The sequence below is a fragment of the Vidua macroura genome, chromosome 3 (assembly GCF_024509145.1).
Source record: "Vidua macroura isolate BioBank_ID:100142 chromosome 3, ASM2450914v1, whole genome shotgun sequence".
Classification (NCBI taxonomy): Eukaryota; Metazoa; Chordata; class Aves; order Passeriformes; family Viduidae; genus Vidua; species Vidua macroura.
Window position 1 is genome coordinate 103,332,710 of NC_071573.1, and position 24,033 is coordinate 103,356,742.

At 40.7% G+C, this 24,033-nt stretch overlaps 1 protein-coding gene across 3 annotated transcripts in view; it reads right to left on the reverse strand.

Annotated features, from left to right (window-relative positions):
- CYRIA (CYFIP related Rac1 interactor A) overlaps positions 1–17,488 on the reverse strand; it is a 55,885-nt gene extending 38,397 nt beyond the window's left edge. For all 3 annotated transcript variants that reach the window (XM_053973950.1, XM_053973946.1, XM_053973948.1), the window contains exons 1-2: positions 17,381–17,488; positions 1,474–1,524 (exon numbers count right to left, since the gene is read on the reverse strand). The gene's annotated coding sequence lies outside the window, so the exon portion shown is untranslated. The remainder of the gene's footprint in view (positions 1–1,473; positions 1,525–17,380) is intronic.
- Between the last annotated feature and the right edge of the window lie 6,545 nt (positions 17,489–24,033).

Consider the following 24,033-nt stretch of genomic DNA (forward strand, 5'->3'; position numbering starts at 1 on the left):
ATGGTATGCATTATATTAAGAATTAAAAAATATAATAATGAAATAATGGAAGTGGAATACATTTCCAAAACATTTAGCTATTTAGTATAAAGGCTATATTTATTTAAAACAGTATTTATGTTGAAAAAAGTCCAGTTAAAGCAGTTCAGAAAATTAATTTTCCAACCTTTTGAAACGACTGAAATAAATAATGTAATTTAAATGCCCAATAGTGATCATTTCATTTTCCAAGTGTTGGAGCAGGGGCCGTCACTAGGAAAACAAGGGGACCAGGTCCTTCATAAGGTTCTATACAGAGAGCTATTATAATGTTACTTTTTCAACTCTCTAAATAAAATAACTTATGAGAGATGCAAGTTTGCTCCCAGAATAAAGGTGAAAGTAACAAGGAAAATAAAGCCACTACAGAAAAGCTTGGAAGTGAACTTCAATTTCAACCATACCCTCAATAATGGTAATATAGCTCCACAAACACTTTTCCCAAATATTCAGTTTCACTATCCTCACAGACACAGAGGTCAAACCATCCAGTTCATAAAACAGCTTAATTCAGCTTCATTAGGTTTTGGTTTTGTTTGTGTTTCTGCAGCTATATTTATAAATATGTGACTAAAAACTGGGTTTAATCTAATTATGGACTTTTATTCATTTAACTTCAAAACAGTAACCTTGATTGCTGCCCAAAGAAGAATTATCTCTTGAAACTTGTGCGGTGCAGTGCAGATTGGGGCTTTTTTCCCTAAAAATACGTTCCTAACTGCATATTGTAACAATTCATTATAAACTCAGATTAAATTATATCAAAATGTAACACTAATTTCCCAAGTAGAACACCCACACAGGGACCTAATTAGCAATAGCTCCTCTATGTAAACAAATCTTTGAACCAATTAGTACCTGGTCAAGTCAGGGAACTCCCTCTCTCTAGGGGAAGAACAATTTTTTTTTTAGCATTGATTTATTTTGCTGCTGGCTGCAAATTCTCTCCAGTTCTGTAGCAATGCATGGTATTTGCAACTTATATTTCAGACACTTTGATGGGAACTCAGTCAAAATTTGGGAAAAGATATTGTAGGAGAAGACCCATAAAAATCACAGAACCAGGACTTCAAACGGGATGTGAACAAATCCTGCTCTCTGCCTAAGCCAATTCTGTCCCCAGGGTTTAGACAGACCAGAACAATAACAGTGAAATGACCCAAAACAAACAGTGGAGTAAATGAAAAAAGTACATGGGAAGAAGAATTCTCAGTTGTTGTTCTATAATAAGAAAAGCAAACAAATAAAAACCTCAAGGCGAGAATATTATGCCCAGATAGCATTCTGAAAGCATCAGTGAGGTGCAACAATAAAACTGCATAAAAGATGGTATTCAATGAGGGCTGAGTGTTCATTTCATTTATCATTGATGATGTTCAAATCTGCTCCACAGCTGTTCTGTGCAAGTCTGAAAGTACCAAAGTTGACTCTTACCTTGTTGAAGATGATCCAGAGCCTTCCCAATACTTAAACAGAGGCTGCAATCTGTGGATTTTAAAATTAATTTAAAAGGATCGTTAATAATGAAACTGTTTTAATTAATGAGTAAAAATCAGAAAAGTTACTTAAATGACTTCAATAGAGAATAACTTCCCTTCTTTCAAAAGCAAAGAGTACTCTGCAAGGTGTCTTCTACTGGGCATTACTCTCAGAGCCAAAGGTCAATTAATCTCATACTAGCACACAGCAGGGTAGTGAATGACTGCTGCACAAACACCTCAGGACAGGGAAAGGACTGGCAGCACTGCACTGAACCAGACACTCACCCTTTCCCACAGAGCAGTGATGGACTAAGAGACAACTCCTGGCCCTCCAGCGCTACAGGGCTGTAAAAATCAGCTCTAAATACCACTGTTTAGTATAGCACTTACTGCTTGAACATGTAAGAAAACATGTCTCCTTTCCTCTTGACCCAACAACAACAAAAATCATAGGTCTGAAATACTCTGGAATTCCAGCATTAATTACATTTATATAGGAAAAACTAAATTTTGGAAAGAAAACCCCAGCAACTATCAAGGAGAACCTCCTGTTCACCTGAATTATAAAACCACAAAACCTTTGCAACTTATAAAGAATAGCTGTCCCTCAACACTCAAGCTGTCCCTCACAACTCAAGTAGTAGCTAGGACTAAACTAGATTTTTAATCAAATACAACATTCTGGAAGTCTGCTTTTTAATCTTTTAAAAATTGTCTCAGATATCTAAATTTCGTTCAGTATAAAACAAAATGAAACACAAAATCAAATGGGATATAAAAACAATGTCAGTGTAATTTGCAGGGTTAATGTGATTAGCAGGTATGAAATGAGCATTAAAAAAAGACTACAAACAGATGCCAAAAAGCCTTTATTGTCTGTGAGCAATAACTGCATGGAATAGGCTGCAAGGCAAGTTCACTGAGGTATCACATTTGGATTGAGAGAGATGCCATTGAGTGAGAAAGCCAATGCCATGGGCTGGAAGGAGGATAACGCACTCTGAAAAGTTTAGTTTCCAGTTTGGTATCTTTAAAATATTCCTTTAAAAGTGGAGATAAACATCCCATGATTGGAATCAGTTTTCCATAGGAAAGCTGAGGGAAGGAAGGGGAACAACACTTTAATGAGTTCCAAAAATAACTAAGTATCAAGAGTCTTTCTTACAACATTGTGACTTAACCACAGGGTGAAGAAACTTATATATGAGCAACCGCTCTTGTTCTTGAGAGAATTTGCAAGTCAGAAAGAAAGTCATCATTTCTTAAACACCAGCCTGACAAAAATGGACTGAAATAAATAAGGCACTCTGAAACTCTAGTAAAATGCTGCTCTAATGGAAGGATATTAACAAGGAGGCAAACCATCATATATTAACACAGAAAATTCTCTTTTACTATTTTGGGAAGCTACAGCAAGTCAATTTATCTCTAGTTAAAGCGCATTTATACAATGAAACACGGGAGTCAGTTCTGTTGCCTTAGTGTAGTAGTCTGGGGGACCTGCTGGGAGTAAAGCTTATTATCCTCCCAGGGATTTGAGCAGTCGTAGTTCACAACCAATTTGACTTAAGGAAAAACACAGCTGCTATTTTGAAAGTTTCCTGCTGTGTAAGAAATAATTAAGGCTGTACGATCAGTATTCAACAAAGCATAAATAGCAGAGATGCTAAATTAATTCTATTTGGAAATAAGGAGTTAAGTGAAACTGCATTACAGAATGGACTACATAATGTTCAAAGGCAAAAGAGGAGAGTTAAATGAGAGGAAATGTGTATCAGAGGCCAAACTCTCTATTCTAATTATGCAACCACAACATTATTTCATGTTTTAGAAGTCCTTTACTCAAGAAGTAGAAAGTACAAGTTCCAAATTGAAGCAATGAGTTTTATTCTGATTTAAAATACAAAACCAAAAAAGGAGCAGCAGCTGAACACATTTTTCAATGTAAAAACAGAAAAAAGCACAAGACTCATGAAAACCTTTACTACCAACCTGGTACTATTTAAATCTTGCGCAGAAAAATGCAAGATATGGCAATGGCAATACCAGTAATTCAGGGCAGTTCATCCTTAGAGCATCCTGACCTGAGCTTTGATTCTCTCCCCACACAACCCTCAAAGCACAAACTGCACTGGGAATTCCCAGCCCAGGAATGGCACTGTCGGTGTGGGGACTGGGAAGTCAGTTTCTGATCACTGGACCTCAGCCAGGTGGAGGAACACATGGCAAGGTTACCAAGAAGCCTATGCCATCCCAACAGCTACTCCTCATGTCCTGTAGAAGCGAGGTGGTGTGAGACAGATGGCTGTGCTCCACAGACTAGAGTCAACCCCTGAGCTGTCTGTTGGACCAGACACTGTTAAGTCATTAGGATGCTAATAGCTTTAACACTGCTTAAAGAAAAAAACACCCACACACAAAACTTCACACCCTACAGTTTTTGCTAAATATAAGGTTAGACTTGCACATCCTAGACAGGAGGCAAACAGACAATTAGAAGAGGGCTGAGACATCTGCTGAAGACAGGGATTCCCCAGGGAAAAGCTAAGGATCATGACAACTCAGGTTTGCACCAGCATTGCTCCTTTAGCTAACAGAAAGCAAAGCTTAGGTCAGGGATAAGTTTTACTCTACTGCCAGGATACACATCCTCTGGACATTGTAGATGCCATCTGTTTAATACTCAGGTATTAATTTTGATTTAAAATGTCAGGCCATAATTCTTCAAATATATATTTTTTAAACAAGTGCTTTCAAAATGGCTGATTATACTTGCATATTCTCTGGGGCTTGTCTTATAAAAGAAATATGAAACTCAATTATTCCATGATTTTAAGTTGCTCTGACTCATTTTTCCAGCTTCCCAGATAGCTTCTCACTTCCAGGCTTGAAAGAATTTTTCTTCTACCTTCCTAAGCACACACTGACAATGCTGCCACTGCCTCCCCAAAGAAGCTGCTGAATCTCAGCTTCCTGGAAAGCAGGATCTGTGGCCACATATATGTCAAAAAATAAAACAGCCCAGGGCACACAGCCACATTCTGGGCTTGGAACCAGCAAACATATTACAGCTTGTAGCTGGACAACTAAAATCCTATTCCTCCATACAGCCCAGCCAGATCCAAACAGACTTTTGGAAACAGTCCATCATCTCTCCCAACCCCAGAACTATGCCTGGGCATTATCTGGGAGAGTGTTAGTTTGCATAGAACAAAACTGTGTCATGAGCAGGACTAAAAATGTAACAGTAAAGTCACATGCCATACCCACTCCTTATTTAGTTCCTACTATGAACATGCATCACAAATACAGTACCCAGTTGCTTCTGGAGAACATGATTTTTAGAAGTTAATTCCATAACCAGCCAAATGAGTTTCAGAATTAAGAGATCACCCTTGCCTAGGTGGCTGTTGCTTTCAAATCAGGGGAACAGAACCACATAATCATGTAACATCTGAGCATTTGTGTTTCCATGAGTATCATAAGCAGCATATGGGAAAATTTGCACTCTCTAGGTTTTGGACCTTTTCAATGTATTCAGATAGACTGAACATGAGCATCTGATTTCTTAATTTTGGCAAGCCTGGACAGCTGCCAGTACAACACTAGCCCTGACTGTCAGCTGGTATAAAATGGGCATAGCTCTATCAACTGCATTCCAATGCACAGCTGAGATCCTGCTTCTCCAAACTTCACCCACGTTAAGAGTGATGGGCAAGGAAGAAATTCATCTTACAAGATCAGCATTTTAGGAACAAATCTGTAGGTTAATTTCAATAATTCACGAAGTTATATATGTCTTCACAAATTGGTTTTTTTGGTCCAAGTCAGAATTCCCAAATTAATTACTTTTAAAAAAATTCATGCAAACCTGAATTGAAAACATTTACCCTTATTTTGCATGAAAAGGAACACAAGCAAGAAGTTGTTGTAAAGACAAGAGAGGCACATAAAACTTTACAAAGGAAAATACAACTACCATGGTGCAAATATGGATGTAAATATTGTACTTGGCAAGAATTACTGTGTGTAAAACCTTTATATATGTGATTATGCAGTGTCATAGGGGACTGAAAAATCTTTCTGACAATACAAAAACATACAACCCTTTCACAACTGCTGACCCACATATCATCATCTTCAGTGCCAACTCCTCACCCTGGAGTCTTAAGTGTAATGGCACTGTGTATTGGGTTTCCATGTCCAGTTTTTGGTAGTGGGGCGGGGAGTGAAGGGGAACAGGATGGGATGATACAACTTGCCACTGGCCAAGGCAGACCCCATCAGTGATGGTGCAACACCTCTGGGATAACTGAGTTGAGAAGGGGGAAAAAAACTGATGCAGAAGAGCAGCTGAAGAGAAAGTGAGAGCATGAGCACAACAGCCCTGCAGACCCAAGGCCAGTGCAGAAGGAGGGGCAGGAGGTGCTCCAGGTGCTGGAGCAGAGATTGTCCTGCAAGCCCCTGGTGCAGCCCATGGTGAGGCAGCTGTGCCCCTAGAGCCCATGAAGGACCATGGGGGAGCAGAGATCCACCTGCAGCCCATGGAGGACCCCACAGTGGAGCTGTGGGTGCCTGAAGGAGGCTGTGACCCTATGGGAAGCCCACCCTGGAACAGGCTCCTGGCAGGACCTGTGGCCCTGTGGAGAGAGGAGCCCACACTGGAGGAGCTTTGCTGGCAGCACCTGTGACCCCATGGGAGACCCAGGCTGGAACAGCCTGCTCCTGAGGGACTGCATCCCTTGGGAGGGTTCACATTGGAGCACTTCATGAAAAACTGCAGGCCATGCGAAGGACTCACATTAGAAAAGTTTATGAAGAACTGTCTCCTGTGGGAGGGGCCCCATGTTAGAAAAGAGAAAGAATGTCAGGAGGAAAGAGTGGCAGAGGTGGGCTAAACTGACTGCAACCTCCATTCTCCTCCTTTTCTCATTTCTGAGGGAAAGAAGTAGAAAAATTGACAGTGAAGTTGAGCACAGGAAGAAGAGTGGGGTGGGAAGAAGGTGTTTTAAGACTTGGGTTTATTTCTCATTATCCTATTCTGATATGATTGGTAATGAGTTAAACTAATTTCCCCAGGTGGAGTTTCTTTTGCCCATGACAGTCACTGGTGAGGGATCTCTCTCTTATCTCAAGGCACAAGCTTTTCATTGTTTTCTGCTCCCTACCAGCTGAGGAGGGCAGTGACATAGCAGCTTTGGTGGGCACCTGCCATCCAACCAGGGTCAACCCATGTCAATATTGACAAAACTGCTTATTACTCTGTAAAATCTTGAGCACCCATTTATAACTGCTGCAATACCAGCTGCCAATCTGGTCCAGTGAGTCCACCTAATAATTTACCTAATAACCATCTGCTCCAACCTAATAGTCCCAGATGAACTCCCACACTCTGATTTACCCATGAATACTTTAACTGTAGTGCCTTGAACTACTATCTCTTCCAAAGAGATGGAAAGATGACAAATATATCTCAACAATGACATCAACACTCAACTAAAGACCATCACTCCAATAAACCATAAAACTGTCAGATCTTTCAAGAAAAACAACCAGAAGTCTACAACACAATAAAAACCCACCCACATATGTGAAGTAACAAATTTATTAAATCCCAGTGATGATAACACTGCAGGCATGAGACAGACATCTGTTTTTCATAGATCTTGGCCTACATCCTAGCTCTGATATAAAAAACCAAAAAAAAAAAACCACCCAAAAACCAACAGCCAGAGAAAAAACAAATTTACTTTAGATCCAAAATTAGTATGGTCCTTTTGCTCACTCCCCGGGATACCTACAGTGATACTAGAAGAGGGTGATGCTAAGAAATGTAGGAAATGACTGTTCATTACTAAGATCATAATTTTCTCCAGCTCCCTTTTGACTCTTTGACAAAATGCTTCACTTCGTATTAAGCAAATGTTTAGGTTGAAGATCTCCATTTTTCATAGCTGTCAAAGCAAAAAGTCTGGTTTGCACACACATTTTGCTGTGATTTCTAAAACTTCTTGTGTTGGACTGGACAAGAAGAGAGACAGCTGACTTGTATGCCCCCATGTCAAATCACTTCACAGCATCAGTAAATAAAGGGAACAAGCAAGGCTGACTAAACCCAAGCTGATCAATACTGTGAATCATCGACTCAGAGATGGCTTTGAACACACACAGAGGACTTTAGCTGGCAACATGGTTGGGAGTTGACCATCCTGGTGCTTGCTGTGCACTCTGATGCAGAATCAGGAGCCCATCAAACACCATCTAGTAACCCATGCCAGAAACTGGGTGGAACTCATTTAGAGCTGCTAATTGCCTTGGCTCTGTGGAGAAACTGTGACCCTCATCAGTGTGAGGACTGTGCTTTTTGTCAGAATATGTCAAAGGAAGTCAGGCAACTCTTGCTTTATTGTAAAGGAGAGTCACCAAGAGACTGCAGAGTAAGATATCTCAATCTCAAAAAGATGTATTTGTGAAAAGGCACAGAGTTGTCCAGATTTGATCTCTGAGCAAATCTTCAGAGAATCACCCAATTAGTCTGCTTTCTGGAAAAACTGGAGATGAAGCTTTTTAACAGTGCAAAATTAGGCAATGAATTCAGGCATGCCTACCTACAGTCATTGGCACAAGGCGGGAGAATACCACATACAGTCATTCCTTAACAACCAGCAGGAAAGTGTGTGCAGGTTTGGAGGACAGCCTAATCCCTAAGAACTGAAGTTATCTCCTTCCAAACTCATTTATATCCCTTCCCTTCAGAATCTCTCATCCATACAGAAAGAAAAAAAAAAAAAACACGTTATTATAAGAATTAAACGTCTGACTGCAATGTCAGTTGAAGGAAATACTACCACATACTTTGCTAGGAACACCACATTAAACACAGAAAGCAGAATGTTTTGTATCATGTACAAGAAACAAAGCTACCTGAATAACTTCCCCCCCACCACCCCCTCCCTCTGGCCCCAACCTCTTCTTGTGATTCTCTCTAAAGAGAGTCATATGGCAGCACTTTTCTCCTTTTATGGGCAAAAAAAAAGGATAAAGGAAGTCAGCAGCTGAGCGGGACTGTAGTGCCACATGAATTAAGCAGCTCAGAGCTGTGCTGCTCCTCTCGCATCCCTACCTCAGTGCACTATGGATAGGTACTCTCAGAGAGGGACACTATGAATCAACTTCCACTTAATGCATATATAATTACATGTCACTGAATGTTTCACACTGAACTCATCACCACAGCATGTACTGAAAACCAAAGGATAGAAGGCATGTAATATATTTGCATTTGCTTATCTAGCATCTCCTTCCTTTGTGTGAATGTCCTGTCAATAGCAGGCAAACCTCTTCTTTGGGAAACAGCTGTAGTGATAGTATGACACTGAGCAGCAATTAAAATTATAGTACTTTCTGCTGCAAGAATTTCCATGTGTTCCATGCTGCCCCAGTGCCTACCACCCACACCCACATTGGTCCTTTTCACCAGCAGCTCTACAAGATGGAATTGGGTAAAGTTATTAATAGTCCAGTTTAGCAAATTTGGCGCTTTTTTTGAGAGAGAGAACTGTGTAAATTTCATTAGCTCAATGTAGGGAAAGGTAAATGACATACAAAATTCCCTATGTATCAAGAATAAAAGCCTTATTGTTATTTTATCAATGGAAAGAAAGGAATCATTGTTTCTGCCTCAATAACTTATACTAGACAATATGAGGACTTACATCCAAAAACAGCTACAGTATTGAGAAATTATATAGAAATCCACCTCCTCTCCATGAACAGGTGATGGGATCAAGAACTTGTATGTACTCCCATCTCCCACCCAAGCACAGGCAGCAGGATCCATCAGCCAGAGAACCACAGTGTGCACATGGCCACAGAGAACACCTGCTGTGGGTCTTGGAACATACCTGTGAGCCTTACAGGTACCACCACTAAGTCAGAGCCACCCTGCTTTCCTCCAGCTTTTTATGCATGCTCATTCTGAGTTATATTTGACAATTACAACTTAATTTGACTACTAGAACTTGACTACTTTGTTTGGAAGTGATGTTGAAAACAACTGAGTTCAATTATATGAGTTAGGCTTGCTGAGTCACAGCCCACACACTTCAAAGCTAAAATGTAGATAAGCATTTCCAGGGTCAGAGGCCCTGGCCCTGTCCTTAAAACTTTTTTGGATTTGGTTTTTTTTGTGGGTTTTTTTTTTTTGGTTTTTTTTTTTTGGTTTGTTTTTTTGTTTTTTTTTTAAGGAAGGAAGCAGTCTCTCTGGTTATCAGATCATTATCAGGTCAGATCAGATGATCAGATGGCCAAAACAACAGAGTTCAGTAAGGAATTTAAAATACTCCCATCATTTTTTGAAATCTAGCACTGCTCTTGCACAAAACATAGAATTTGTTAAATATATGTATTAAAGTATATTTCTTATTGTTAAAGATTAACTACTTACTCCTTAGAAGCTTTCAAGTGTTATTACAGTGTATTTAATTCTCTATTGACAAATGTTATTTCTTTATAAACATGAACTATTTCTTTAAGAAGTAGTATTTAAAATCTGTAGGTGTCCCTTTGCCTTATGAATAAATTAGAAGACACTGAATAACAGCAACCGACAAAGTACAAATACTTTATTACAATTGTGGTGACTCAGACTGTCAGGATTTGGCAGCCCACAGTGTTCCTCAGCAGCAGAACAAAAGGGGATTTTTTTGGGCAGTTTTACTTCTAGTTCAGTAAAGGACAACATGATACTGTCTGTGCCTTAATGAATCAAAACCTCTGTAAAACAAAGGCATAAGTAGTCAGACCCCAATCATTTTCTGTCTCACAGTATAAAACCGGACAAACATTTTACCTATACATCTAGGTCCTCTAATATGTGTGCTCTCTCCTTGTCTTTCAGGGAAAAAATAAAATAAATAAAAGCAGGAAGATTATCTAGCTATAGAAATACAAATCAATTCTACAGGCAACACAGTCCCAAAATACTTCAAGATCAGGAAATATTTTCTGGTTTCCTGTTGAATACAAGAAACATTGATAAAAAAATTCTAAGGGGATTTTTTAACACCTTCACTAACAAAAAAAAATACCCCCCAAAGACCTAAGTACTGCACTATAATAACACAATCTCTAATGTATTCAGAGCATAAAACACATTTTTAGGGAGACTCGTTTTCCAGCACCCCCATCATGATCTCATCTGGAACAGCAAAGCCATCCCTGCAGGAATTGGTATTACAGAGCCCTGCTGCAGCACAGCCTTGGGAGAGGGTGAAGGAAGCATTCCAGTCAGTCCTACAGGGCTTTTATGCTTTAATAATAAAACAAAATATTGTAAAGAGTTACAAAATATCAGAACCCATTTCCTCTGCCACCATCAAGTCTTAGGGAGAGGATTACAGACTTATTTCCAGAAGCTTCTAAAGATGCCAAGATCCATCATGAAATCTGTATTTGAAGAAGTCACCAACTGCCTACAGATGATCCTTGAAGCAAAATACTGCAATTACAGAGCAATACAGTACAGGCAGTCAGACTGTGTATGTGTGGGTGGGACAAAGTACAACTGAGACAAAATTAGACTATTCCTGGAAATAAAACATAACAAATGTAATAATCTAGCCTTCTCAAATCTAAACAGATCTTAACAGCTCTGAGAAATGTTATCAAATTTTCCCCTTGCCATTGCTTCCCTCCCCAGTTTCCACAGTATTATAGCAATCCCCTCTGAAAAATTAGGACCAACAGATCAACCATACCAAATAAATTTTACTATATGTCTCCCATAGAGGCTATTTAAATACAATTTTGCAATCAATTTACTGGAGAGAGAATCATACGGATCAGTTAGTTACCAGAGAGAATTTTCCTTCTCCTCCAAAACCAATTCTGGTCTGTAAGTGGCACCATCACTCAGCATTTTGATAACAGCTGAAAAAACAGTAATGAATTTTTGCCCCACAGCTCCACACCATTATTAACATGCACAAGAGAAACCAGAAGATGAGCTTTGTACCCTCTTCCCAGAAAGCCATTAATTCAAGCTAACCTTCCAGATTTTATCTGGATCTATAATGATCAAGCTAGGTATTAAATACACTCACAATAAAGAAAATAAAACAGAAAGCAGGTTTGCTCTGAAATATCTTTGAAAAACATGAAAACAACCCTTTCCTCCTACTTCTCAGAATAACCACATACAACTTAGGCAACAATAGTCTTAGGACACTACTGGGCTCAGTTCAGTTGCAGAGGCAAATAACACTGAGCTGTTTTGAAATATCCCAATAAGTGCTCCCTGCCGTGGGTCTATGCAGGACATGGGTCTTCTGCCCTCTTTGCACCTGCTAACCACGTATAGATGCAATAGCTGTTGCAAAGCATCTCATCCAGGACAAAACATTTACACTGGACAACTGAATCAAACGAGACTCAAACTGGTCCTAAAACCAAAGGAAAGACTTTTTTCCAGAAGCCCTCAGTCTTGCCAAAGTCTGGCCTTCATCCCTTCAAAATCTACGCTCTTCTTAGATTTACTTATCCATATAAGTCTAGAAACCCAAACTGGACTCACAGGAGAATTTTGAGCATGGCTGCAACAAATTTGGGTATAGAAGGGAAAGTAAGATAACTGGGATAGCAAGCAGGAAGCCACCTAATCTAATAGGTAAAAAAGCTGTGAAGGCTCTACCTTAAACTGATGTCACCTATTCCTGGAAGCTCAAGAGGTACCTATGTTATTAAAAAGCATTGTAAAACCCTCAGGCCTCTCTAGAAGCAAGACACATTCCTTTCACAAGCTCCTGAGGAAAGGAGTCATGCAATTTTGAAGTTTCGGATGAGAGGGCAGGAGCATGTCCTCAAGCACCACCGAGCTATTTAAAAGCATCAGGAAAGCAACCACAGAGGAAGTAGAAGTGGGTGGTAGACTCCTTTCAGGTTGAGAGACTGCCTCCCAACCACATCTTGGCACACCAGGGTAGAGCCATAAACCACAGACTATTGTCTGTCCTAAGACTATTCCTGCAGAAGTTATGAAATGAAAAATATTTACTGGATGAAAGAATGAAACACTTATAGAAACCAGATTTCCCTCACCTGAATGCCTTAATCACAGGGCAGAAGTTTAGGCCTCTGGCCTAATTACTGTTTTTTTTTTGTTGTTTTGTTGGCTTTTTTTTTTTTTTTTCCAAAGGTTGCAGGTGAAATAAAGGACAGCTTATGACACTCTGCTTGTTTCAGTCTCTTGGGAAGAGGGTGATGTGAACTCAAGGTACTTACAGCTGAAAAGGACAGAGAATAAAGTGTCACACTTAATGAATGTGGGATGCAACTAATGCACCATAAAACATGAAGAGAGATTAACATAACTGCAAATGCTTTTACTCAAGTTTGAGTAAATAGCTTACACTTATTTCTTATCAGATCAAGATTTTTTAATCCTGAGGGAACATTCCCATCTCTGGATGCCGAAGGCAGTGAGGTAGGAGAGAGATTCTGCTCTCCAGAACAGTGTCGATGATTAACAGCTATGGATGGATGCAGAACAGAAGCCCGGTGCCTCTCATTTTCTTCACAGTAAAAAATGTAGAAAAGTGTGCTTTCAGTCGTGTGTTTTAGGACCATCAACCTCAGCTTTAAGGCATCTAGTTGTAAAATAGGCCACTCAAATAATTTATGAACTCAGGCAGTAATATACAGCAGAGAGAAGAATTCCCCCCCCCCACCAAATCCCATAACTTATATATAAGAAAGCTTCTAACAACTATTTAAACTTTAAGTTAAATCTGTGTGTATCAGAGAGATACAGGAGAGTACAGAATGACTTTTATCTAAAATGTCAGTTTAAGTCTATACATTCCCTTAAAAACACCAAAGCATCTCCACAGTGTTTTTATATTGTGCAAACTTGCACTCTGTCATCTTGAGCTCATCACAGACAAACAAAATCAAACTCAAGATTTCAGTATGCTCTGTGCCATATTCTAGACATGACAACTCACATGCTGAATGGATGCTATGGATGCTCTTCGCCAGGCCTGAGGAGCACAGGTTCATGAATCACATTTATTAACCCAAGACTTGAACCAAACCAGACTAGCACTTTTGATAGGCACACTTAACACCACAAACTGCACTGCTACTGGGACCTTCAAAGTGAACGTTTCACACATTATAAACATCACAAATTTCTTACACAGATTTACTCAAAGGTAGGACTAGGACTTATGCATTAGCTTCACCATTTCCACTGCTAGTCATCCAAACCATGTCGTTAAAATCTGTCAACCCGTCCATGATGAAAAGCACTACAGAAGTACTGTCATGGACAGGATAAAAAAAAAAGGTAAAATGCACAAAGAAGTCCATCAGAGCACTGGTTTTCTAGTCTATTGACAAGTCCATAAATTAGATAAGAGTATTTCAGTTGTTAGCATGCCAAAGTAACCATTCCTGAATTAAGGTAAGGCTGAGTGATGTTTAACTAAATCTCATGGTTGCTATCTTCCTGTTGGCATCACTTCTAAACATTTTAAACCCACAATACTAAATAAAAATCTTTCGAGCACTTGTGTGTCAGTGCTGCACTGTTACACTAGTCCTGAAAGGTTCTTGTCCTATACCTATTACTGTTATTTTTTCTATAGGATCAACTACTGCTACCAGTTTAAATCAAGAACTTATATTGAGCAGCATGTAAAGATAGAAAATAAGACACGTTTTTCATTTTATCTGGAATCAGGAATTGGAATTTTGGCTAAGTAGAAGAATGGTAAATTCCTAGTACTTCATATAATTAGGACCTGTACAGCTCAAATCTTCAGATTGCGCTCATCATCATTCACATGAGTGCAGAGCAACTTCTATTACAATTTTAATTTAAACAACAAAATTCAAATTTATGACTACATTTTTTGCAGCTCTCAAACAGCCCCATATATTAAATATTTTAATTCGTGCCTCTCAAACTGTTTTCTCTGATTTAGTGTTACTGTTTTGCATTCCTAGATAACATGAGTAGAAAGCACTGCTAAAAGAATGATTGATAATATTGAAATGGATCCAAATACATACTGAATTCAGTACAGAGAAAACACTAAGATGTTTGGCTGCTTCAAATTAGCACACATTGTTAGCATCCATACCACCCGTATCCACTGACTTTATAGGTCCCAACAAAATACCCTGTTTGTCTCCAGGGATTTTAACAGGAGACCTAATGATGTCTGGATCACATACAGGGTTTGGATATAGAATAGCATTTTTCTGGTTTGTATAAAATGTGAACTGAATGATTAAGTTCATGTGCTACTGCATGTAATATACATCTAGTGCTCAAGAATGTCAGTAATTCCACAAAAAAATATTTCACAGTTTTTCCAAAAACTCTAAATAGAATGGCATTTGGAAGTAGATAAAAATATGACAAAGAGATCTTACTTACAGTATCTCTACACCTACAAAATATTATTTCTGTTAAAGTACAGGAATGGTTATTTATCTAAATAACATATAGTAGCATTTAAGCACATTTTGTATATCACACAATGTGGAAATCTGCAACATACTGCACATGCAAATCCTCAATGCCTTTGTAAGGCTGCCATACTGCTGAGGACAAGATATTTCAGCCTGACAAAACAGCATCAAAAATGATGTCATGAGGACAAGCTAAGCACAGTAACAATGAATTATCTTCTTAGCACTGTAAAATTCACTAATAGACTCACTGTCATGGCAAAATGACATCTGACAACAGTAATTATGCAGTAGTATCCAAGATGATCACCATTTTTCCTTTCTGACTTAATCAAGGGGGTTTTATTCTAATTAGTGGCATACACTGTCTTTTCAATCACTTGTTTTTTGTTTATTTTGAGTTTTTAATAACGAGCAGAAGTTCTTGAGAGAAAAAACAAAGCATCACTGCAAAAGCAGCACAGGAGGGTACTGAAGAAGGACAGAGCAGAATACAGTAAAATATTGCACAGTCTTTGAGAAACCATATAAGCAACTCAGAAAGCCTTGCTTATACTTGCAATAATTTACATCAAGTGAAACTTTAAAGACCAGCGGTTAAACTATACTACATCAGTTTAAGTTGAAGAATAAAAATCTTAGAATTTTATTCTTGGTTGCTACTCTACGCTCTTTATAAATTTAAGTCAAACCTTTCATGATGTTCCTGTAATCTGTAATTTAGTTTCATTAACACATTTTTTTTTAAGTCTACCATAAGAAACAGTAGGACTTTATCATTAGTTTTTAATTTGGGCCTGGTGAGATGGGTGATTTGGGGTATTACAGGAGAGTAGAAAAGAGACTTAAATGTGAGCAATTACACAGTTTATTTTTAAAATTACTTTTAAAAAGTACATTGCTGATGTAACAGTCTTCCTTACATGTTACAGAAATACAAAAGTTACCATAACAGAGAAAAAGGAAGTATCAGCTCAGTTCTTCCCTGTGTAATAGGAGTTGGGGTATTTTTGTAGAGCTGTGCTGAGCATGTGAAAATCTTTGCCCACAAGGCAACCTCATGTCACGACAGCATTTTGTTCCAAATCTCCTCCCTAAGAGTTCACTGTCAAAGTAATTTTAATTTTTTATGGTCTTGCAGATGGTCAAAACAGAAGAAGTAAAGCAAAGATATATGTCCCCCTTAACCTACCCTTTCCCCAAACACATATAAACTGACTTTAGAACTGATAACAAAAACAAGAGTGTAAAGATGGTCTGTACGGCAATTAGAGACCAGGAACAGGCTGGAAATCAACTCACATCACCACCCTCGGCAAGTTATTAGCAGCACCACTGAAAGCCTGTGCAGCTAAGAGCCTCGCTCTGCTGCCAGTGAATTACGGAGCATTCGATTTTACACAGTAGCACAATGTATTACTGAGACCTTAGCAAAACAAACCCCAGATAAAGATAAGTAAAACTAAACGGTCTTGGAATCAAATGAGGAGAAAAATAATAATAGGAATAACAGAATACAAGCGTGCTATCTGTTTGCTGTTAACACCTCCCAACATGGACAGCGATTTAAACGAGATGAATGCAGCATTACAGAGCCTGTCTTTCATCTCCTGTCTAGGTACATCCCTCTGGAAACACCACGCTTATGGCACCCTGCATCCAGCAATCACCAGCAGCTGGAATAGAAAGTTTTCGGAATAATCAAAGTTTGAAGCATAATCTCCCTTTACCCCCCCACGCCGTACTCAGTCCAGCCAGGCACAGCGACTGGCTGCCTGACCGACACCCCGGGCCAGCGCGGAGCTCCGCCGGGCTCCACGGGCCCTGCCGCGGGCACAGCCGGCTCCGCACCGGCGCTGCTCGTCCCTGCGGCCGCAGCGGCTCCGGCACCCACCGGCCGGCAGCGAAAACCCGGACACTTCCACCCGGGAGAGCCCAGTGGCCGGGGAAGCATCTCCCCGGCTCGGCGAGGCCAATCGGGAACCTCCGCTCGGGCACGCACCGCACCCGATGCCTCTCCAAGCGGGGCTGGGGGCGAAGCCAGCCCCCGGCGCTCACCGCCCCGGGGCCGCTGGCAGCGCTCCGGGGCCGGCGCTTCCCAGGCAACAGTTGGCCGTGTCCCTCCGGGTTCCCCCCGCCACTGCCCGCAGCCCACGCGGTGCGAGGGGCAGGGGCACCGCGAGGAGGGCGCCTGGGGCCGGGGAGCGGGCACAAAGGCGGCTGCGGAGGCTCAGAGGGCGAGGGGAGCGGGGAGACTCCGGGGCTGCAGCGCGCCGTCCCCGCCCCGCCGCGATGCGGGGGCGCCGAGAGAAGGAGCAGCAGAGGCGGCTCAGCCCCCACCCCGCGCAGCCCCGGGCCCCGCCGTGCCTCCCCGCTCTTACCTGGGCCGCCCGTCGCCGCTGGCCGCCGCAGGTACCCTCGTCCATCCCCCGCCGCTGCCTCCGAATCAGCGGCCGGCGCTGCGGCGCGGCCCAGCCCGCCCGGCCCAGCGCGACGCTGGCAGACCCGCCCCGCCCCGCGGTGGCTGCGTGCGGCTCCCGCCGGCGGCCGCCCCGGGCGCGGCTCCCCCGGACCCGCCTCCCGCCGCCGCGGGGCGAGGCGCCCTCCGATGGGGATGGGATGGGGATAGGGATAGGGATAGGGATGGGTCTCCAACCCCGTGCAGACCGTACGCGGGGACCCCCTGGCTCCCCAGCGGACAGGCCGGGGCGCTGGGCTGTCCGCTTAGCGGAATCAGGGCAGGGGTGCGTGTGACTGTCACTCGCGCTGAGCCCCGCCCGGGGACATCGGCGCTGACCCAAACCCTCCCCGTTTCGCAGGGATCCCATCCCCCTCTCTCCAGTGGCCTCCGTGTGGGATGAGGGGGAAGTGGGACGGGACGGTGTCTGTGTGACTCTTGTGACTCTCAACCCTGGAGTTCGGAACTTCACACACATTTTTTTGTGTTTCTGGCTTTGTAGAAGGCAGCGCTTCCTCAAGACGTCAAAACCAGATCTGAGCCCATTCACAGCTCATGAAAATACTTTGTACTTCCTCTTGCTGTGCTGAGGGTTAAATGAGGTTAAAGTCGCCAGAATGGCTGCGCAGCATTTGGTTTCCCCCTTCCCCAAAAGCCAGTCTGTGCGTCATTTAGAGCGAGAAAGCGAGAAAAGAAAAGCAAAACAAAACAAAAAGTGACAATATTAGAAGTACAGCACAGAAATACCTGCTCAATTGTTCAAAGGGCTTTGCTTGCTGAGCTCTTTAAATGTGAGAAGCTGTGATGGTGACCTCAAAGCCATCACAGCTCTGTGCCAGTGAACCTGAGAGTTCACAGCTGCGTTCTGCCCCGGGCAAATGTGTTGAGGAGAGCTGTGTGCTCAGAGAGGTGTGATTCTCATGAATAAGGCAGGTTTTGGAGCACTGCGAAGTGAAGTGGTTTGGTGGAGCTGTGAAAATGTAGGGCCTGCTGCTGCCTTGACCCTCTGGCCTGTCCCTCCCTCTGAGCAAGCACTCTAGAGCAGAATCACTTTCATGATTCTTCCCTTTACCAGATGTCCTTGAATTGTTCTTTTTTTGGGCTGAAAATTACAAATTGTCTAGTTAGAAAATAATTCAAGTGACATACTTAGTCTATTAAAAGGCTGTGCCTCTGTTGCTGTAGCACATTTAGTATAGCTACCCTTACAGCACCCAGCTTAGTAGAACACTCAGCTGCTGGCTTGCATTTTTTACCCACAAGTCTCAAAGTACCTTTTAAAAGAAGTAAATAGCATTGCTCCACTTTCAAGCGGGAAGAACAGTCACATGGAAAACTTGAACCAGAAGAAAGAACTGAACCTCAGGTTCCCAGCTAGCAACGTAATGACCCCTTTTAATTATTTTTCTGGGGCATGCATTCTGACTGCTTTATAATGGTTTTGTATTGAACTGGATGCTTTTACAAAAGAAGACGCAGCTGCCACCCATCTTTTGGAAATATCCTGACTCTATGACTGCATGCTATCTATGTATGCTCTCAAGTTGTCTGCACTGACTACATCAGGGATTTAGCCAGAAGAATATTTTTATTCTGCATACCGGTAATATTTAGGAGTTAGAAAAATCCAACTTTTAAATCCTGCCAAAATAACGGGACTGCTAGATATTGATGAAATGAACTGTAGAACATGTGTACATGTTCACATACTACCATCTACATTGCATACTACCATAAGACTGAAGTTGATCAGCCTGTTGGGAAAATGGCAGGCGAGTGATAGATTTCAGATTCTCAGCTTTGGACAATGACGTTAGAGGAAACAATTATTTAACTGCCTACTGGCATAGTAGCCAAGCCACAACAGTCTTTGTGAAACTGTTATCTTAGTGCTTGTGTGAGACAAGTTCAGTTTGCAGCACATTGGGTAGGGATCAGATTCCTCAGTAAAGTAATTTCTTATCACTTAGATTCTGTGAGTTATCTCACATATCACCCAGTTTTTCTTTGAAAAGATTCAGAATACCCATGATTTTCTGTCTTATCTCTACCAGCCCCATCCCAATACCTCAGGAACCCTAAACTTTCTCAGGTGAAAGGATGTGCTTGCATTTACACTGCCGAATTGTGCCTCTAAATTTGGGTATACAGACACCTCTATTTCTTAGACATTATTTAGGTGTCTAATCTCCCATTACAGGCAGTACTAAAGTCCAGGTCTACTGCTTTCATGAAGCAGTTTCACACATCACAAGAAGCAGGTAGGCTTCTAAAATCAGTTCTCTGGTGAGCAATGCAATGGGCCAGCCAGTAATAGTCTGGTTATTACAGGTTAAACTACCCCAGTCCTGATTCAGGGTGGGATAAGCACAAACATCCAGAGATTTTGAAGTTACCCTTGGGTATCTTGCCTTATTTTCTACTCATCTTCCAGAAGCACCTCTAGGTCCTGTGACCTGTAGATGTAGGTCAGAATGCCCATTGCTACCTAAGTGAATCTGTCATCACTGCAGTGGAAATTTAAGTCACTTAGCTAAAGACACCTGCTGATAGACATCCAAAATGTAGGAGTCTGAATCTCACACTGAATCCCATCCAAATTGATTTGCAGTCTGAAATCTGAGGGGATTTTAACACATTTTGTTTCACTGTTATAACAATGTATGCACAACCAGTTGCCATGGCTCAAGTGGGATATAGGAGCATAGCATCAATCTCTGGATTATTTTAGGTGTTGGCCTTATAACATCTGCTGAAATTTAAATGGTGAAATAGATTCTTTTTTAAAAAAAGAATTATTAATAAAAGTCATCTGCAATACTGGTAAATACTTGTATTTTTGTCTACCTGGAACAGCGTTGTTTAGTCTTGTGTAGAGTATGGTGCCTTGCAAGTCCTGAAATTCACTGTTTTATTCATTGCTTCAAATTGTATTTGAAATCATCTGGATGCAACCAGCAGTCAAACAAATGGGCACATGAGTTTTCAGCTGTTGATGTTTAACTTGCTAAGCAGAACTAATGTATTTATCTAGTACTTTTCTCCAGTATTACATGTGGGAGTTTATTTGTAGAATAAAGGGAAGTCTTCCTTAATGCTCATTTTAGCTCTGTGCAGACCTAAAGGAAACAGGTTATTACAAAGAGCATTTTGAGGAAAAGAAAGGTTCAGAGTTCTGTTCAGAAATTACCAAATTCAAAGGAGAGGGTCTTTAATTTCAGTGCCCATTCCATCAGCCCCTTAATAATTTCCTCAGTCTGGAAGCCCTTTATTTTTGTGGTTAACACAGAAAAAAAAAAAAGGATAATTATATATTCTATGAAGTAAATTATATGAATATTCAGTATGGTCCTGTCATCACTTGTGTAATTCACAGTACCACTGATATTGTTTGCAACAGCAACTTGTGAAGAGGAACCTCAGAGCTATTTTATAATTTAGGGACATAATCTTCTTTTTCAATTATGTGACTGAAAACTAGCAGTGAAACCAGTAGCTTCCAAGGCACAACAAATCAAGAGGAGAGGAGAGGAGAGGAGAGGAGAGGAGAGGAGAGGAGAGGAGAGGAGAGGAGAGGAGAGGAGAGGAGAGGAGAGGAGAGGAGAGGAGAGGAGAGGAGAGGAGAGGAGAGGAGAGGAGAGGAGAGGAGAGGAGAGGAGAGGAGAGGAGAGGAGAGGAGAGGAGAGGAGAGGAGAGGAGAGGAGAGGAGAGGAGAGGAGAGGAGAGGAGAGGAGAGGAGAGGAGAGGAGAGGAGAGGAGAGGAGAGGAGTTAATCTATAATTTTACAACTCCAAATTGTGTCTGAAATTGTTTCCTATGAAAGAACAGTGCTGCTGTGGCTTTGTCAGTATTTTTTTCTCCTATCAAAGAACCAACCATTAGTAAGGGGGTAAACTTCCTCATCTCAATTGTCTCAGGTATCTTCAGCATGAAGAGGGTTTTTTCTTCAGAGTACACTGAGGCTCGACTGTATTAACCCCCAGTTTCTCTCTTGTATCAACCAGCACGTGACATTGGCAGAGGCATGGGCAGCCAGGCCTTTGCTGACAAAGGACCAGCCATGGCAGGTTGGAGCAGCTACACCACTCACCAAAAATCACTGGAGTCTCATCTGAATACCGCTGGAAGGCTGATCCCTGTTTACCTGTTTGGAAGTCAATATATAGGATACATAATCCCCTTTTAAAGACATATACACAACTTGAATGGCAAACAATAAGTATGTAATTATTTTATGCATTAAGTATCTTCATTAGGCATTCAATGCAAATTAAACAAATTTACTCCAAAAAGTGATATAGTTTAACTTCTGGTACTGGCTTTTAAAAATATTGATATGCATGTGTACAGCTTAAAAAATTGAGATTTATAAAATATAATGCTTAAAATAAAATAAATTATATTTTTGTCATTTTTAGGAAGTCAGAATACTATACATTAAATAAGGGTTTGTCAGTGTCATTGTATAGAAATGTGGTTAGATCCTAGCACTTTTTTTTGGATATGGTTGTCAACTATAAATACTTCACCCACAAATTATTTATGGGCAAAGCATAATAATAATGTTTCTATACACTGATAGATGCTTGTTGTTAAGGCTGTAGCATTGCAAATCATACAAACAATTAACAAGAAACTTACCATTTAAATTCAAAAGTTTATAGAGAAGCAAGCATGGAATATTCACTTTGAATGTTGCTTTTACAGTAAAACATCAGGGTATTTTCGTAGAATTACATTGTACAGTCAGTAGTTCAGACTTGCTTGAAGTAAAATTCCTTTTGCCAAACAAATATTAATAATTTCAATAGCTCACTGGATATGTAATGTTTCATTTATCACTATTAATGTTAATAAGAAAATGTCTAAGTTCCAAACTACTTTAAGCTGGCCGGCACAAACCCATTTTCATTTGCATCGAGCAAGATGTATCCTGGCAACCGTATATTTTTGGATTCGTAACAATTTATTCTATTCATTTTATGCAAATGAGGTAACCAATATTGCAGGAATCACGAGAATACAAGATGGATAACTTCCATCGTTCAGAGCTATAGATAGATGATTATGAATTTATGTGAGTTAGATTTAAAAAAAAAATAATCTGTTAGACATTTTCTTCAGTGTATTTATCCAGCTTAAATGTGTATCTGGCATGATTCACATATTTTTTTACTCAAACATGGAAAGCAAGCTGCAACCCCACCTGAGTCACGTGCCATCATGATCATCCCAAACCACAGCTCTGATTCTTCTCTGTTATTTTCTGTGCTGAAAATCCTGTATTTTTCACCAAACTCTCATATAACGTATGGAGACAAGCTGAGGAGCAAAGGCTCCCCACATTCCCACACCTAGGAATGCTGACTTGAAAGCTTGAGGAGCTAACACAGCATCTACAGTAACATGAAGTTGAAGCACTATATATATGTGTTATATCATGTGTGAATGTCATTGAAAGGACATTTTTCAGAGTGCTGTCTTCTGGTTTTGGTGGTTATGTGTCAGTAATTTTTTTTACATTTGGTATAGAAGGCGGTTTACAGAAACGTGTATCTTTGGTATGTTACAGTATTACAAAACAATTTTTTTAAATTTTTGGTAAGAACTATGGAGTTCATCAGGGACAAAGCTTGTTTATAGAAATGTACCATGTATAATACCCTATAAATGCAGAACTATTTATAAAAGTTGATCATTCTTTCCTGCTTTCTTTAATTAGTGTTCCTCAAGAGCTCTCAGCCTGGATCAAAATCACGGAGTCTGAGTACTCTGAACAGCCGGACCTATGTGGTTTCTTTCAAAGCAACAACAATAAATGAAGCTTTTTCTGGCACCATGGCTGGTAAGCTGAACCACAACAGCTACAGATACTCCTCAGTGAACATGATAGCTATTGTTGTTCTACTCCTAAAATTATTTTCCTCAGCTGACCAGTAGGACTAAATTATACCCAGAATAAATTCAAATTAGACTACTGAAATGGTCCTCAGTCACTTTTCCTGTGCTTATGTCAGAGTTAAATGTACATATAGCAAGAGAACTGTTTCTGAAGCAACTCCTGAGCCACTGAACTCTTCAAGTGGCCTAGGACCCTTCTCTCAATTTACATTCATATAGCTACTGACCAACACAATATTCAGAATATGCTTCAGGAAATAAGCAGTAGAGCTTTCCTTGAGTACAGCAGGCTCTTTCAAAGGAGAGGAGAACAGAGCTGATGGAAATGGAAATTTCAGCTATCTAATTTTGCTCCATTGCTACATGGCAGTCACCAGACTTCAACTGAGCTGAAATTTTTGTAGCTAATTTAAAAGGCCATGACTTGAATTTGAAGATGTATGAAGTGATGAGCAGTTGTTATAGGAAATTACACAAGTGTTTTGAAGTAACAGTTGGGTTGCTAAATTAGATTCCTGTCTTTTGTAATAGGAAAATCCAGGCTTTGAATTTCCCATATTATATCAGCGTGGATCCAACTTTTGCAAAATCCATATACATGAATGCCCATTGTTTATAAACCAATTCCCCAAGCCTCTGCTTTTCAGCCAGAAAGAAGGGTAGGTGCTCAACTGG